This window comes from Macaca fascicularis, chromosome 6 (genome assembly GCF_037993035.2).
Source record: "Macaca fascicularis isolate 582-1 chromosome 6, T2T-MFA8v1.1".
In the NCBI taxonomy this organism is placed as follows: domain Eukaryota; kingdom Metazoa; phylum Chordata; class Mammalia; order Primates; family Cercopithecidae; genus Macaca; species Macaca fascicularis.
The window spans coordinates 33,380,317-33,397,594 of record NC_088380.1 but is presented as its reverse complement, the minus strand read 5'-3'; the positions used below and the strand labels follow the sequence as shown (position 1 = coordinate 33,397,594).

Here is a 17,278-nt window from a genome sequence, read left to right as displayed (position 1 = left end):
GAGTCAAGACCCATCAGTCTGCTGTATTCAGGAGACCCATCTCACATGCAGAGACATACATAGGCTCAAAATAAAGGGATGGAGGAAGATTTACCAAGCAAATGGAGAACAAAAAAAAGCAGGGGTTGCAATACTAGTCTCTGATAAAACAGACTTTAAACCATCAAAGATCAAAAGAGACAAAGAAGGCCATTACATAATGGTAAAGGGATCAATTCAATAGGAAGAGCTAACTATCCTAAATATATATGCACCCAATACAGGAGCACCCAGATTCATAAAGCAAGTCCTTAGAGACTTACAAAGAGACTTAGACTCCCATACAATAATAATGGGAGACTTCAACACTCCACTGTCAACATTAGACAGATCAACGAGACAGAAAGTTAACAAGGATATCCAGGAATTGAACTCATCTCTGCAGCAAGCAGACCTAATAGACATCTATAGAACTCTCCACCCCAAATCAACAGAATATACATTCTTCTCAGCACCACATCGTACTTACTCCAAAATTGACCATGTAATTGGAAGTAAAGCACTCCTCAGCAAATGTACAAGAACAGAAATTATAACAAACTGTCTCTCAGACCACAGTGCAATCAAATTAGAACTCAGGACTAAGAAACTCAATCAAAACTGCTCAACTACATGGAAACTGAACAACCTGCTCCTGAATGACTACTGGGTACATAACGAAATGAAGGCAGAAATAAAGATGTTCTTTGAAACCAATGAGAACAAAGATACAACATACCAGAATCTCTGGGACACATTTAAAGCAGTGTGTAGAGGGAAATTTATAGCACTAAATGCCCACAAGAGAAAGCAGGAAAGATCTAAAATTGACACCCTAACATTGCAATTAAAAGAACTAGAGAAGCAAGAGCAAACACATTCGAAAGCTAGCAGAAGGCAAGAAATAACTAAGATCAGAGCAGAACTGAAGGAGATAGAGACACAAAAAACCCTCCAAAAAATCAATGAATCCAGGAGTTGGTTTTTTGAAAAGATCAACAAAATTGACAGACCACTAGCCAGACTAATAAAGAAGAAAAGAGAGAAGAATCAAATCGAGCAATAAAAAATGATAAAGGGGATATCACCACCGACCCCACAGAAATACAAACTACCATCAGAGAATACTATAAACACCTCTACGCAAATAAACTGGAAAATCTAGAAGAAATGGATAATTTCCTGGACACTTACACTCTTCTAAGACTAAACCAGGAAGAAGTTGAATCCCTGAATAGACCAATAGCAGGCTCTGAAATTGAGGCAACAATTAATAGCCTACCAACCAAAAAAAGTCCAGGACCAGATGGATTCACAGCTGAATTCTACCAGAGGTACAAGGAGGAGTTGGTACCATTCCTTCTGAAACTATTCCAATCAATAGAAAAAGAGGGAATCCTCCCTAACTCATTTTATGAGGCCAACATCATCCTGATACCAAAGCCTGGCAGAGACACAACAAAAAAAGAGAATTTTAGACCAATATCCCTGATGAACATCGATGCAAAAATCCTCAATAAAATACTGGCAAACCGGATTCAGCAACACATCAAAAAGCTTATCCACCATGATCAAGTGGGCTTCATCCCTGGGATGCAAGGCTGGTTCAACATTCGCAAATCAATAAACATAATCCAGCATATAAACAGAACCAAAGACAAGAACCACATGATTATCTCAATTGATGCAGAAAAGGCTTTTGACAAAATTCAACAGCCCTTCATGCTAAAAACGCTCAATAAATTCAGTATTGATGGAACGTACCTCAAAATAATAAGAGCTATTTATGACAGACCCACAGCCAATATCATACTGAATGGGCAAAAACTGGAAAAATTCCCTTTGAAAACTGGCACAAGACAGGGATGCCCTCTCTCACCACTCCTATTCAACATAGTGTTGGAAGTTCTGGCTAGGGCAATCAGGCAAGAGAAAGAAATCAAGGGTATTCAGTTAGGAAAAGAAGAAGTCAAATTGTCACTGTTTGCAGATGACATGATTGTATATTTAGAAAACCCCATTGTCTCAGCCCAAAATCTCCTTAAGCTGATAAGCAACTTCAGCAAAGTCTCAGGATACAAAATTAATGTGCAAAAATCACAAGCATTCTTATACACCAGTAACAGACAAACAGAGAGCCAAATCAGGAATGAACTTCCATTCACAATTGCTTCAAAGAGAATCAAATACCTAGGAATCCAACTTACAAGGGATGTAAAGGACCTCTTCAAGGAGAACTACAAACCACTGCTCAGTGAAATAAAAGAGGACACAAACAAATGGAAGAACATACCATGCTCATGGATAGGAAGAATCAATATCGTGAAAATGGCCATACTGCCCAAGGTAATTTATAGATTCAATGCCATCCCCATCAAGCTACCAATGAGTTTCTTCACAGAATTGGAAAAAACTGCTTTAAAGTTCATATGGAACCAAAAAAGAGCCCGCATCTCCAAGACAATCCTAAGTCAAAAGAACAAAGCTGGAGGCATCAAGCTACCTGACTTCAAACTATACTACAAGGCTACAGTAACCAAAACAGCATGGTACTGGTACCAAAACAGAGATATAGACCAATGGAACAGAACAGAGTCCTCAGAAATAATACCACACATCTACAGCCATTTGATCTTTGACAAACCTGAGAGAAACAAGAAATGGGGAAAGGATTCCCTATTTAATAAATGGTGCTGGGAAAATTGGCTAGCCATAAGTAGAAAGCTGAAACTGGATCCTTTCCTTACTCCTTATACGAAAATTAATTCAAGATGGATTAGAGACTTAAATGTTAGACCTAATACCATAAAAATCCTAGAGGAAAACCTAGGTAGTACCATTCAGGACATAGGCATGGGCAAAGACTTCATGTCTAAAACACCAAAAGCAACGGCAGCAAAAGCCAAAATTGACAAATGGGATCTCATTAAACTAAAGAGCTTCTGCACAGCAAAAGAAACTACCATCAGAGTGAACAGGCAACCTACAGAATGGGAGAAAATTTTTGCAATCTACTCATCTGACAAAGGGCTAATATCCAGAACCTACAAAGAACTCAAACAAATTTACAAGAAAAAAACAAACAACCCCATCAAAAAGTGGGCAAAGGATATGAACAGACATTTCTCAAAAGAAGACATTCATACAGCCAACAGACACATGAAAAAATGCTCATCATCACTGGCCATCAGAGAAATGCAAATCAAAACCACAATGAGATACCATCTCACACCAGTTAGAATGGCAATCATTAAAAAGTCAGGAAACAACAGGTGCTGGAGAGGATGTGGAGAAATAGGAACACTTTTACACTGTTGGTGGGATTGTAAACTAGTTCAACCATTATGGAAAACAGTATGGCGATTCCTCAAGGATCTAGAACTAGATGTACCATATGACCCAGCCATCCCATTACTGGGTATATACCCAAAGGATTATAAATTATGCTGCTATAAAGACACATGCACACGTATGTTTATTGAAGCACTATTCACAATAGCAAAGACTTGGAATCAACCCAAATGTCCATCAGTGACAGACTGGATTAAGACAATGTGGCACATATACACCATGGAATACTATGCAGCCATAAAAAAGGATGAGTTTGAGTCCTTTGTAGGGACTTGGATGCAGCTGGAATCCATCATTCTTAGCAAACTATCACAAGAACAGAAAACCAAACACCGCATGTTCTCACTCATAGGTGGGAACTGAACAATGAGATCACTCGGACTCAGGAAGGGGAACATCACACACCAGGGCCTATCATGGGGAGGGGGGAGGGGGGAGGGATTGCATTGGGAGTTATACCTGATGTAAATGACGAGTTGATGGGTGCAGCACAGCAACATGGCACAAGTATACATATGTAACATACCTGCACGTTATGCACATGTACCCTACAACTTAAAGTATAATAATAATAAATAAATTAAAAAAAAAAAAAAGAAAGAACAAAACCAAGTTTCCAAAAGTTCAAGGATGTCAGTCAGTAATTTAACTACCTGCTAGACCAAAAATTAAGGCTTCAAATGAATACTCTGAATATAATCTTTATAACATATCATCCACAACATCCAGTATAAAATCAAAATATAATAGACATGCAGGGGCTGGAGAGGTGACCTATACTCAAGAAAAATATCATGAATAGAAAGTGACCTGGAGATGATATAAATGTTGGAATTAGCAGATATGAGCTGTAAGGCAGCTATTATAAATATGTTTAGGGACTTTTCACAAAGATGGCCAAAGAGGCCGGGCATGATGGCTCACATCTGTAATCCCAGCACTTTGGGAGGCCAAGGTGGGCAGGTCACTTGAGATCAGAAGTTCAAGACCAGCCGGACCAACATGGTGAAACCCTGTCTCTAAAAAAAAAAAAAAAAAAATAGCTGAGAGAGGTGGCCTTTGCTACTAGGGAGGATGAAGCAGGAAAATTGTTTGAACCCAGGAAGCAGAGGTTGTAGTGAGCTGAAAGTGAGCCAGGGCAACACAGCAAGACTCTGTCTCAAAAAATAAATAAATAAATGAATATAAATAAAAAATAAAAGATGTAAAAGATGGCCAAAGAACAAAGCTAGAGGCATCACAGTACCTGACTTTGAACTATACTACAAGGCTACAGTAACTAAAACAGCACAGTACTGGTACCAAAACAGAGATATAGACCAATGTAACAGAACAGAGGCCTCAGAAATAATACCACACATCTACAACCAGTTGATCTTTGATAAACCTGACAAAAACAAGCAATGAGGTAAGTTTCCCAGTTAATAAATAGTGTTGGGAAAACTGGCTAGCCATATGCAGAAAACTGAAACTGGATCCCTTCCTTACACCTTACACAAAAATTAATTCAAATGGATTAAAGACTTAAATGTAAGACCCAAAACCATAAAAACCCTAGAAGAAAACCTAGGTAATACCATTCAGGATATAGGTATGGGCAAAGACTTCATGACAAAAACACCAAAAGCAATGGCAACAAAAGCCAAAATTGACAAATGGGATCTAATCAAACTAAAGACCTTCTGCACAGTAAAAGAAACTATCATCAGAGTGAACAGGCAACCTACAGAATGGGAGAAAATTTTTGCAATCTATCCATCTGGCAAAGGGCTAATATTCAGAATCTACAAAGAATATAAACAAATTTACAAGAAAAAAAGAAACAACCCCATCAAAAAGTTGGTGAAGGATATGAACAGACACTTAAAAACAGAAGGATATGAGCAGACACTTCAAAAGAAGACATTTATGCGGCTGATAAACATATGAAAAAAAGCTCATCATCACTGGTCATTAGGGAAATGCAAATCAAAACCACAATGAGATATCATCTCACGCCAGTTAGAATGGTGATCATTAAAAAGTCAGGAAACAACAGATGCTGGCGAGGATGTGGAGAAATGGAAACACTTTTACACTGTTGGTGGGAGTGTAAATTAGTTCAATCATTGCGGAAGATAGTGTGGTGATTCCTCAAGGATCTAGAACCAGAAATACCATTTGACCTAGCAATCCCATTACTGGGTATATACCCAAAGGATTATAAATTATTCTGCTGTAAAGACACATGCACACATATGTTTATTGCAGCACTGTTCACAATAACAAAGACTTGGAACCAACCCAAATGCCCATCACTGATAGACTGGATAAAGAAATTGTGGCACATATACACTACAGAATACTATGCAGCCATAAAATAAAGGATGAGTTCATGTCCTTTGCCGGGACATGGATGAAGCTGGGAAGCATCATTCTCAGCAAACTAACACAGGAACAGAAAACCAAACACCACATGTTCTCACTCATAAGTGGGAGTTGAAGAATGAGAATACATGGAGACAGGGAGGGGAACATCACACACTGAGGCCTACTGGGGAGTAGGGGACTACATGAGGGATAGCATTAGGAGAAATAACTAATGTAGATGACGGGTTGATGGGTGCAGCAGACCACCCATGGCACGTGTATACCTATGTAACAAACCTGCACATTCTGCATATGTATCCCAGAACTTAAAGTACAATGAAAAAAAAATTTATATTTTTGAGTTAAAAATATAAAAAATGAAAATAAATTGAAATGAAAATAAATTTAAAAATAAAATAAAATAAAAATAAAAATAAAAAGTTGGCCAAAGAGAGTTACCAGATAGGTAATCTCAGCAGAGAAATGAAAGTTATAAAAAAAAAAATAGAAATTGTAGAACTGAAAACTACAATATTGAAAAAGGAAATAGTCACTAGACAGGCTTAAAAGCAGATTGGAGACAGCAGAAGAGTCCATGATCTTGAAGGTATCGCAGTAGAAAATGTCCCAATCTAAAGAACAGAAACAAACACCAGTATACAAAAATCAAGTGTATTTATATATATTAGCAATGAACAACTGGAAATGATTATTTTATTCTGTGTCCAACAGCAGCAAAAGACATAAAATCACTTCTTTAAAAAAATCAGAAATATGCAGGATCTTTACACAGAAAACTACAAATATTGCTGAGATAAAGAAGACCCAAATAAATGGAGAAGTGTCTCATGTTCATGGATTGAAAGACTCAATATACCTGAGATGTCAGTTTTCCCCCAAATTGGTGTACAGATCAATACAATCCAAATCAAAAATCCAGGATTTTTTTTTAGAAACTAACAAGTTGATTCTTAAATCAAATTGACAAGTTGATTTATATAGAAAAAGGAAAAACCATAGAGTAGGCAAAACTTTTTCAAAGAGAAGGACAAATTAGGGGGCTCACATTGCCAGATTTGAATATTTGCTACAAAGCTGCAGTTTTTAAGACAGTATAGAACTGGTGTAAGAATAGACAAATAGATAAATGGAACAGAATAAAGAGTCTAAAAACCACACTTGAGTTTTGACGAAGACACGTGAGCAAGTCAATGGGAGAAACAAAGTCTTTTCAATGCAGAGTGGCAGAACAAAAGAAGATGGGACAAAACTAAAACTTGATTCCCAACTCACAGCAAATACAAAAATTCACCTGAGACAGATCACAGACCTAAAATAAAAGTCAAAACTTTTATGAAGCTCTGAAAGAAAACCAGAAAATATCTTTGTGACTTTAGGGTTGGCAAATTTTTTATTAAAGATGATACCAAAAAAGCTGAACATTAAAAAAACTGACTACATCTGAATTTAAAAAAAAAAAAAAAAAAACCTCTGCTCATCAAAAAGCACATTTAAAATATTAAAATGCAGGTAAAAGGCAGAGAAAATATTCATTATACATACATCTGACTTATATCCAGAACATTTAAAAAAGAACTCTTTCAAACAACAACAAAGAGACAGCCTAATTTTAAAATGGGCAAAGTATTTCAGCACACCGGTCACAAAAGTGAAGTAGCCAATAAGCACATGAAAAGTAGCTCAAAACCACTAGTCATCGGAATACAATTTAAACCACAGTGAGGCAGCATTTTACATACATCAGAATAGCTAAAATTAAAAAGCTGACACCACCAAATGTAGATGAGGTTGTAGAACAACTGTAACTCCATACATTGCTGGTGGGAATGTAAAATGATACTACTTTGACAGCTTCTTATACATGTTTAACTTATACAGTTAAACATGCATCTATGCTATGATGCAGCAATTGCATTCCTGGATATTTACTCAACAGAAATGAAAGCGTGGGTCGGCAAAAAACTTATACAAGAATGCTCATTGCAACTTTGGTCACAATAGTTCCAAACTGGCAAAAAAAACAAAACAAAACAAAAAATCCATCAACAGAAGAATACACAAACAAATCGTGGTGTATTTGAACAACATAGTTATTACTGGCAAGGAAGCTTGAGTAGGTGAACAAAGTGGCTAGGAAACTCAAACTGGGTGGACCCCACTGCAGCTCTAGGAGGCCTGCCTGCCTCTGTAGACTCCACCTCTAGGGGCACGGCATAGCCAAACAAAAGGCAGCAGAAACCCCTGCAGATTTAAATGTCTCTGTCTGACAGCTTTGAAGAGAGTAGTGGTTCTCCCAGCACAGAGTTTGAGATCTGAGAACGGACAGACTGCCTCCTCAAGTGGAGGACCCTCAAGTAGCCTAACTGGAAGGCAACCCCCAGTAGGGGCAGACTGACACCTCACATGGCCAAGTACCCCTTTTAGACGAAGCTTCCAGAGAAATGATCAGGCAGCAACATTTGCTGTTCAGCAATATTCGCTGTTCTGCACCCTCCACTGCTGATACCCAGGCAAACAGAGTCTGGAGTGGACCTCCAGCAAACAGACCTGCAGCTGAGGATCCTGACTGTTAGAAGGAAAACTAACAAACAGAAATGACATCCACATCAAAATCCCGTCTGTACGTCACCATCATCAAAGAACAAAGGTAGATAAAACCACAAAGATGGGGGAAAAACAGAGCAGAAAAGCTGAAAATTCTAAAAATCAGAGCACCTCTCCCCCTCCAAAGGAACACAGCTCCTTACCAGCAACAGAACAAAGTTGGATGGAGAATGACTTTGATGAGTTGACAGAAGAAGTCTTCAGATGATCAAACATCTCTGAGCTAAATGAGGAAGTTTGAACCCATCGCAAAGAAGCTAAAAACTTTGAAAAAAGATTAGACGAATGGTTAACTAGAATAACCAATGTAGAGAAGTCCTTAAATGATCTGATGGAGCTGAAAACCATGGCACAAGAACTACGTGATGAATGCACAAGCTTCAATAACTGATTCTATCAACTGGAAGAAAGAGTATCAGTGATTGAGGATCAACTGAATGAAATGAAGCAAGAAGAGAAGTTTAGAGAAAAAAGGGTAAAAAGAAACAAAGAAAGCCTCCAAGAAATATGGGACTATGTGAAAAGATCAAATCTACGTCTGACTGGTGTACCTGAAAGTTGCCAGGAGACTGGAACCAAGTTGGAAAACACTCTGCAGAATACTATCCAGGAGAACTTCCCCAACCTAGCAAGACAGGCCAACATTTAAATTCAGGAAATACAGAGAACACCACAAAGATACTCCTCGAGAAGAGCAACTCCAAGACACATAATTGTCAGATTCACCAAAGTTGAAATGAAGGAAAATATGTTAAGGGCAGCCAGAAAGAAAGTTCGCGTTACCCACAAAGGGAAGCCCATCAGACTAAGAGAAGATCTCTCAGCAGAAACTCTACAAGCCAGAAGAGAGTGGGGGCCAATATTCAACATTCTTAAAGAAAAGAATTTTCAAACCAGAATTTCATATCCAGCCAAACTAAGCTTCATAAGTGAAGGAGAAATAAAATCCTTACAGACAAGCAAATGCTGAGAGATTTTGTCACCACCAGGCCTGCCTTACAAGAGACCCTGAAGGAAGCACTAAACATGGAAAGGAAAAACTGGAACCAGCCACTGCAAAAGCATGCCAAAATGTAAAGACCATCGATGCTAGGAAGAAACTGCATCAACTAACGAGCAAAATAACCAGCTAATATCATAATGACAGAATCAAATTCACACATAACAATATTAACTGTAAATGTAAATGGACTAAATGCTCCCATTAAAAGACACAGACTGGCAAATTGGATAAAGAGTCAAGACCCGTCGGTGTGCTATATTCAGGAGACCCATCTCACATGCAGAGACACACATAGGTTCAAAATAAGAAATGAAGGAAGATCTACTAAGCAAATGGAAAACAAAAAAAGGCAGGGGTTGCAATCCTAGTCTCTGATAAAAGACTTTAAACCAACAAAGAATAAAAGAGACAAAGAAGGCCATTACATAATGGTAAAGGGATCAATTCAACAAGAAGAGCTAACTATCCTAAATATATATGCACCCAATACAGGAGCAACCAGAGTCATAAAGCAAGTCCTTAGAGACTTACAAAGAGACTTAGACTCCCACACAATAATAATGGGAGACTTTAACACCTCACTGTCAACATTAGAAAGATCAACAATACAGAAACAAGGATATCCAGGAACTAAACTCAGTCCTGCACCAAGCGGACCTAACAGACATCTACAGAACTCTCCACCCCAAATCAACAGAATATAAATTCTTCTCAGCACCACATCGCACTTATTCCAAAATTGACCACACAGTTGGAAGTAAAGCACTCCTCAGCAAATGTAAAAGAACAGAAATTATAACAAACTGTCTCTCAAACCACAGTGCAATCAAATTAGAACTCAGGATTAAGAAACTCACTCAAAACTGTTCAACTACATGGAAACTGAACAATCTGCTGCTGTATGACTACTGGGTACATAACAAAATAAAGGCAGAAATAAAGATGTTCTTTGAAATCAATTAGAACAAAGACACAACACACCAGAATCTCTGGGACACATTTAAAGCAGTGTGCAGAGGGAAATTTATAGCACTAAATGCCCACAAGAGAAAGCAGGAAAGATCTAAAATTGACACCCTAACATCACAATTCAAAGAACCAGACAAGCAAGAGCAAACACATTCAAAAGCCAGCAGAAGGCAAGAAATAACTAAGATCAGAGCAGAACTGAAGGAGACAGAGACACAAAAAAAACCCTTCAAAAAATCAAAGAATCCAGGAGCTGGTTTTTTGAAAAGATCAACAAAAGTGATAGACCACTAGCCAGACTAATAAAGAAGAAAAGAGAGAAAAATCAAATAGACGCAATAAAAAATGATAAAGGGATATCACCACCGATCCCACAGAAACACAAACTACCATCAGAGAATACTATAAACACCTCTATGCAAATAAACCGGAAAATCTAGAAGAAATGGATAAATTCCTGGACACATACACCCTCCCAAGACTAAACCAGGAAGAAGTTGAATCCCTGAATAGACCAATAGCAGGCTCTGAAATTGAGGCAATAATTAATAGCCTACTAACCAATAAAAGTCCAGGACCAGACCGATTCACACCCGAATTCTACCAGAGGTACAAGGAGGAGCTGGTACCATTCCTTCTGAAACTATTCCAATCAATAGAAAAAGAGGGAATCCTCCCCAACTCATTTTATGAGGCCAACATCATCCTGATACCAAAGCCTGGCAGAGACACAACAAAAAAAAGAGAATTTTAGACCAATATCCCTGATGAACATCGATGCAAAAATCCTCAATAAAATACCAGTAAACTGAATCCAGCAGCACATCAAAAAGCTTATCCACCATGATCAAGTGGGCTTCATCCCTGGGATGCAAGGCTAGTTCAACATATGCAAATCAATAAACGTAATCCAGTATATAAACAGAACCAAACACAAAAACCACATGATTATCTCAATTGATGCAGAAAAGGCCTTTGACAAAATTCAACAGCCTTCATGCTAAAAACTCTCAATAAATTCAGTATTGATGGGACATATCTCAAGATAATAAGAGCTATTTATGACAAACCCACAGCCAATATCATACTGAATGGGCAAAAACTGGAAGCATTCCCTTTGAAAACAGGCACAAGACAGGGATGCCCTCTCTCACCACTCCTATTCAACATAGTGTTGGAAGTTCCAGGCAGGGCCATCAGGCGGGAGAAAGAAATAAAGGGTATTCAATTGGGAAAAGAGGAAGTCAAATTGTCCCTGTTTGCAAATGACATGATTGTATATTTAGAAAACCCCATCATCTCAGCCCGAAATCTCCTTCAGCTGATAAGCAACTTTAGCAAAGTCTCAGGATACAAAATCAATGTGCAAAAATCACAAGCATTCTTATATACCAATAACAAACAGGGAGTCAAATCATGAGTGAACTCCCATTCACAATTGCTTCAAAGAGAATAAAATACCTAGGAATCCAACTTCACAAGGGATGTGAAGGACCTCTTCAAGGAGAACTACAAACCACTGCTCAACAAAATAAAAGAGGACAGAAACAAATGGAAGAACTTTCCATGCTCCTGGATAGGAAGAATCAATATCGTGAAAATGGCCATATTGCCCAAGGTAATTTATAGATTCAATGCCATCTCCATCAAGCTACTAACGACTTTCTTCAGAGAATTGGAAAAAACTACTTTAAAGTTCATATGGAACCAAAAAAGAGCCCGCATTGCCAAGACAATCCTAAGCCAAAAGAACAAAGCTGGAGGCATCATGCTACCTGACTTCAAACTATACTACAAAGCTACAGTAACCAAAACAGCATGGTACTGGTACCAAAACAGAGATATAGACCAACGGAACAGAAAAGAGGCCTCAGAAATAATACCACACATCTACAACCAGCTGATCTTTGACAAACCTGACAAAAACAAGAAATGGGGAAAGGATTCCCTATTTAATAAATGGTGCTGGGAAAACTGGCTAGCCATGTGTAGAAAGCTGAAACTGGATCCCTTCCTTACACCTTATACAAAAATTAATTCAAGGTGGATTAAAGACTTTAATTTTAGACCTAAAACCATAAAAACCCTAGAAGAAAACCCAGGCAATACCATTTAGGACATAGTCTTGGGCAAGGACTTCATGCCTAAAACACCAAAAGCAATGGCAACAAAAGCTAAAATTGACAAATGGGACCTAATTAAACTGAAGAGCTTCTTCACAGCAAAAGAAACTACCATCAGAGTGAAAGGTAACCTACAGATGGGAGAAAATTTTTACAATCTATTCATCTGACAAAGGGCTAATATCCAGAATCTACAAAGAACTCAAACAAATTTACAAGAAAAAAAACAAACAATCCCATCAAAAAGTTGGTGAAGGATATGAACAGACACTTCTCAAAAGAAGACATTTATGCAGCCAACAGACACATGAAAAAATACTCATCACCACTGACCATCAGAGAAATGCAAATCAAAACCACAATGAGATACCATCTCACACCAGTTAGAATGGCGATCATTAAAAAGTCAGGAAATAACAGGTGCTGGAGTGGACGTGGAGAAATAGGAACACTGTTGGTGGGACTGTAAACTAGTCCAACCATTGTGGAAGACAGTTTGGCGATTCCTCAAGGATCTAGAACTAGAAATATCATTTGACCCAGCCATCCCATTACTGGGTATATACCCAAAGGATTATAAATCATGCTGCTATAAAGACACATGCACATGTATGTTTATTGCAGTACTATTCACAATAGCAAAGACTTGGAACCTTCCCAAATGTCCATCAATGATAGACTGGATTAAGAAAATGTGGCACATATACACCATGGAATACTATGCAGCCATAAAAAAGGATGAGTTCATGTCCTTTGCCAGGACATGGATGAAGCTGGAAACCATTATTCTCAGCAAACTATCGCAAGGACAGAAAACCAAACACTGCATGTTCTCACTGATAGGTGGGAATTGAACAATGAGAATACTTGGACACAGGGTGGGGAACATCACACACCAGGGCCTGTCGTGGGGTGGGGAAAGGGGGGAGGGATAGCATTAGGAGATATACCTAATGTAAATGACAAGTTAATGGGTGCAGCACACCAACATGGCACATGTATACATTTGTAACAAACCTGCACGTTGTGCACATGTACCCTAGAATTTAAAGTATAGTAAAAAAAGTGTTACTCAGCAATTTTTTTAAAAAGAATGAACTACTAAGGTATGCATCATCATGCAAAATCTCAAAAGCAGCATATAAAGTGAAAAAAGCTAGACACAAGAGTATAAACCACATGATTTCACTCATACAATATGTGTTGTATGAATTCAAAACTGGACAAAACTAGTGTGTGGTAATAGAAATAAAAATGCCTGCTTATGGAGATGGTGATTGATTGGAAAGGGACATGAATGAACAGTATATGATCCTGCAAATGTCCTATATCTTGAGTGGTGCTTACAAGGACATACACTTTCAGCAAAGTTGACCAAACTGTACAATTAAGATCTACATATTTCATTGCATACAAATTTTAACAAAATAATAAAGAATCTTATCTTTTAAATACATACTAAAATATTTACAGATGAAATCATGATGCCTTAGATCTGCCTCAAAATTTTCAGGATGTGAGAGTAGGGAAAAGGTTATAAATCAAATTAGATCAAGCTGATAATTGTAGGATCTGAGTGATGGGGTCACGGAGTTTCCCTTTACTGGGCTTTCTATTTGTGTATATTTGAAATTTGCCATTTTTTAAAGTTTTGCGTATTAATCAATTTCCTAAATGAACAACCTAAGCCTAGAAAATTGTAGAAGCTTTTCCACAGTCCGTACCTTTAGAATACATGAAAAACCATTAATAATAAGGTCAACATTTGTATTTTTGTCCAGTCTAGTACTGGTTTCTCATCATTTAATGAAAATAATTCTTTTTTTTTTTTTAAAGACATTTGTAGATCTCAAATGTCAACCTAAAAGGATAGGGTAACACACCAATGATCAACACTCTCTTATTCCCATTTGCAATCCATCATACTGAACTGATTTAAATCATTCTGGAACCCACTTAAAAGTCTTTGGAAACTATGGAAATAATGGATTTTATATGCTTATTAGCTATCAGGAAAAATAATAATTCATTATAATTATCCTGAAAGTATCCCTTCAGTTTGAGAATTCCATTGTCTTCAAATTTCAAGAAATGTCCCATAGTCTTCACAAGGTTGGGTCATGCTATATCTTATATATTTTAAAGAGACTGATCTTTTTAGCCTATTTTATAAGAAAATTGTTTCACTCCTTTGGGCAATTAAAAGATACTCTATTTCTTTTTTGAAACTTTTAAGGCTAATATACTCTACTAATGTGGTGAGACTTATTTCTCTTAAGAAATTTATCAAAACTATACAGAGTATTCCAGATGCAGATGTATCATGATTTGGAATCATAAAGATATTCTCAATATTTTGAAAGGTAGAATGACCTGAGCCCAATAAATAGACTGGCCACCATACAAGAGAGACTCCTGGGTACATGTCTTAGGGGGATACATTACCTCAACATTATAGGAATTCTTAACAGGCTTACAGATCACAAAATTTTACAACTGGAAGGGAATTTAGACCTCATACAGTACAACCAGTATACTGTGTACATGAGAAACTAAAGCCCACAACAGTAGCCTGATTCACCCAACATCATGCAGAGGGAAGGATGGAGGTGCAACTAGAACTGAAGTCTCCTAACACCAAACAAGCACCTCTAACATCAGTGTCCATGTGTTTATCAAGCAACACACTTCCCTAAACACCTAACTTACACCCAGGGGTAGAACTCCAAGTATATCAGTCTCTTCTTTAGAAGACTTGATATGACTTCTCTAGCAAGTATAAAGAGTTCCAAGATGTTATCCGCATATCAGGTGGGATTAAAAGAAAGAAAGAAATTTGCCCTAGCAAACACAACTTTTAATTAACTGTCAGGAAAATATGAACTATGAAAAAAAAAGGTAACATTGGATATTAGATTTGTTAAAGTCAGCCTTAGGGTTGTTGAAAATAATTTTGTAAATTGACATAAGGCCAGAAAAGAAGGCTAATCTCTTTAGATCCACTGCTGACAAAGCCAATTCATCATTATTTAAGGATCTGCTATAATTTTTTAAGAGTTGAGATGCAGAATTTAAAGGGAAAAAAAATCATCTTAACCAGTGTTCTCAAAGAACTGAGGCATCAAAAATCTTATATGTCAAATATCACTATCATCTGATACAAGTGCCCTCCCTCACTCTCAGGGCATAATGAATACATTACGGAGGTCAGAAGTCAGCTCACATTCTTCCTCTCCACCCACATTCTGTTGCATTCCTGGTGAGCCACTTCAATGTCCCTGTGCATTATCCATTCATTCAACACGGTAGCCTCTTGGTTCCTTGCCCGCCATTATTTCATCTCCATTCAATTTCGTCAATTCACTTTTATGCACATACTCTCTACCAATGTCTCCCAGACTTTAATATGCAGACAGTACCCCCTGAGGATTTTGTTCAAATGCAGATCATGATTCAGTGGGTCTGAGGAATGGGGGACTATGATTCTTCATTTCTATAATCTCCCATGTGATGCTAATGCCACTGGTCCATAGACCACACTTTGGGTAGCAAGCCCATAGACCTTATTATCACCTGAAACAACTCGATTTTCAAAATCCTTGGAAATCATACTTTTTACTACTATCCCCTTGCCTTCCTACATTCTTCTGTGGGCAAAATAAGCTCTTTGAACTCAGACTTTCATCTTCTAGGCTTGGTCACAGAACTCTGAATGGAGTAGTCTCCAATAAGAAGATGTAGATAGACACAGTGCTATTCAGGCAGAGGTGCCAGCGGGAAACTGGAAGTGGGGCTGTCACTCAGGAGAGAGGTTGGAGCCTGAGATAGAAGGTTAGGTGTTATCCACATAGAGGTGAACATCCTGCTCAGGCAAGCAGATGTGTTGCCTAGAAACAGTGTTTAGAGAGAAAAGGGCCAAGGGAAAAAGCTTGGGAAACATCAGTATTCGTGGAGTAAGTAAAAAACAGGCGTCATCAAAGAAGACTAAGAAGGATGCGGCAATGTAGGTAGAGAACTTGGAGATGACGGTGTTTTGGCAGTCAAGGAAGGAACAAATCTCAAAAAGACACAGATCTTTCCAAACCGCTCCTCTAAGAATCCCTCCATTCAAGCGGGGTTATTTCACTATTCCTTAAACGTGTCTAGTGCATCTCTAATTCTAAGCCTGGATTTCCTGTATTTGCCTCACTTAAGAGGTTTGTCTCTACTCATCTATTTTGACCCACCAGGGGCCCCCAACACAAGTGCTAAATTGTCCTCACAGCACGTAGTACAATACCTTACCCAGAGGAGGAGCTCAGTGAGTGCTGGAGGGTGCGTATATGGGTTCAACCACCAACCACCTTCAGGCTTAACTATATGCGTGCTGATAAGGAGAGTCAAGTGGTTAGCAAAAATATATGTGCACTGAGAGGTCAAATAAACCGCATCTGAAATCTGTTTAATCCAAGGAATTCTTGAACATACAGTTATCATAAATATATGTCACCACTGAGCACAGAAAAGGAAAAATAACCTAAGATCGAAATGAATGTAGTATGTGTGGCAACAGTGGGAAAACTGGTATGTCAATCTCACACAGAACTGTTGACTAACAAAGAAATTAAATCTCTTTAAGATCTTTAAGACAGGGTAGAAACACAGCTGTCCAACACCAGTGATTTAGTAATTATCCCACATAGAGATATCTGGGTAGAAGAAATAATTAATAAAGGTCTTCAAATTCAGGCCAATAGTCATATTGTTTATTATACAAAACATAACCCTCTGTGCACCGCCCCCCCCACCTCCAAATCACAGTCTGTGGGGCAAGATTTTTAAAGATCTTTATAGAAGAAAC

General features: G+C 38.0%; 1 protein-coding gene across 6 annotated transcripts in view; it reads right to left on the bottom strand.

The window, feature by feature from the left end:
* The window catches only part of NPR3 (natriuretic peptide receptor 3), a 92,813-nt gene that overhangs the window by 31,130 nt on the left and 44,405 nt on the right, over positions 1 to 17,278 (bottom strand). The window lies entirely within an intron of this gene.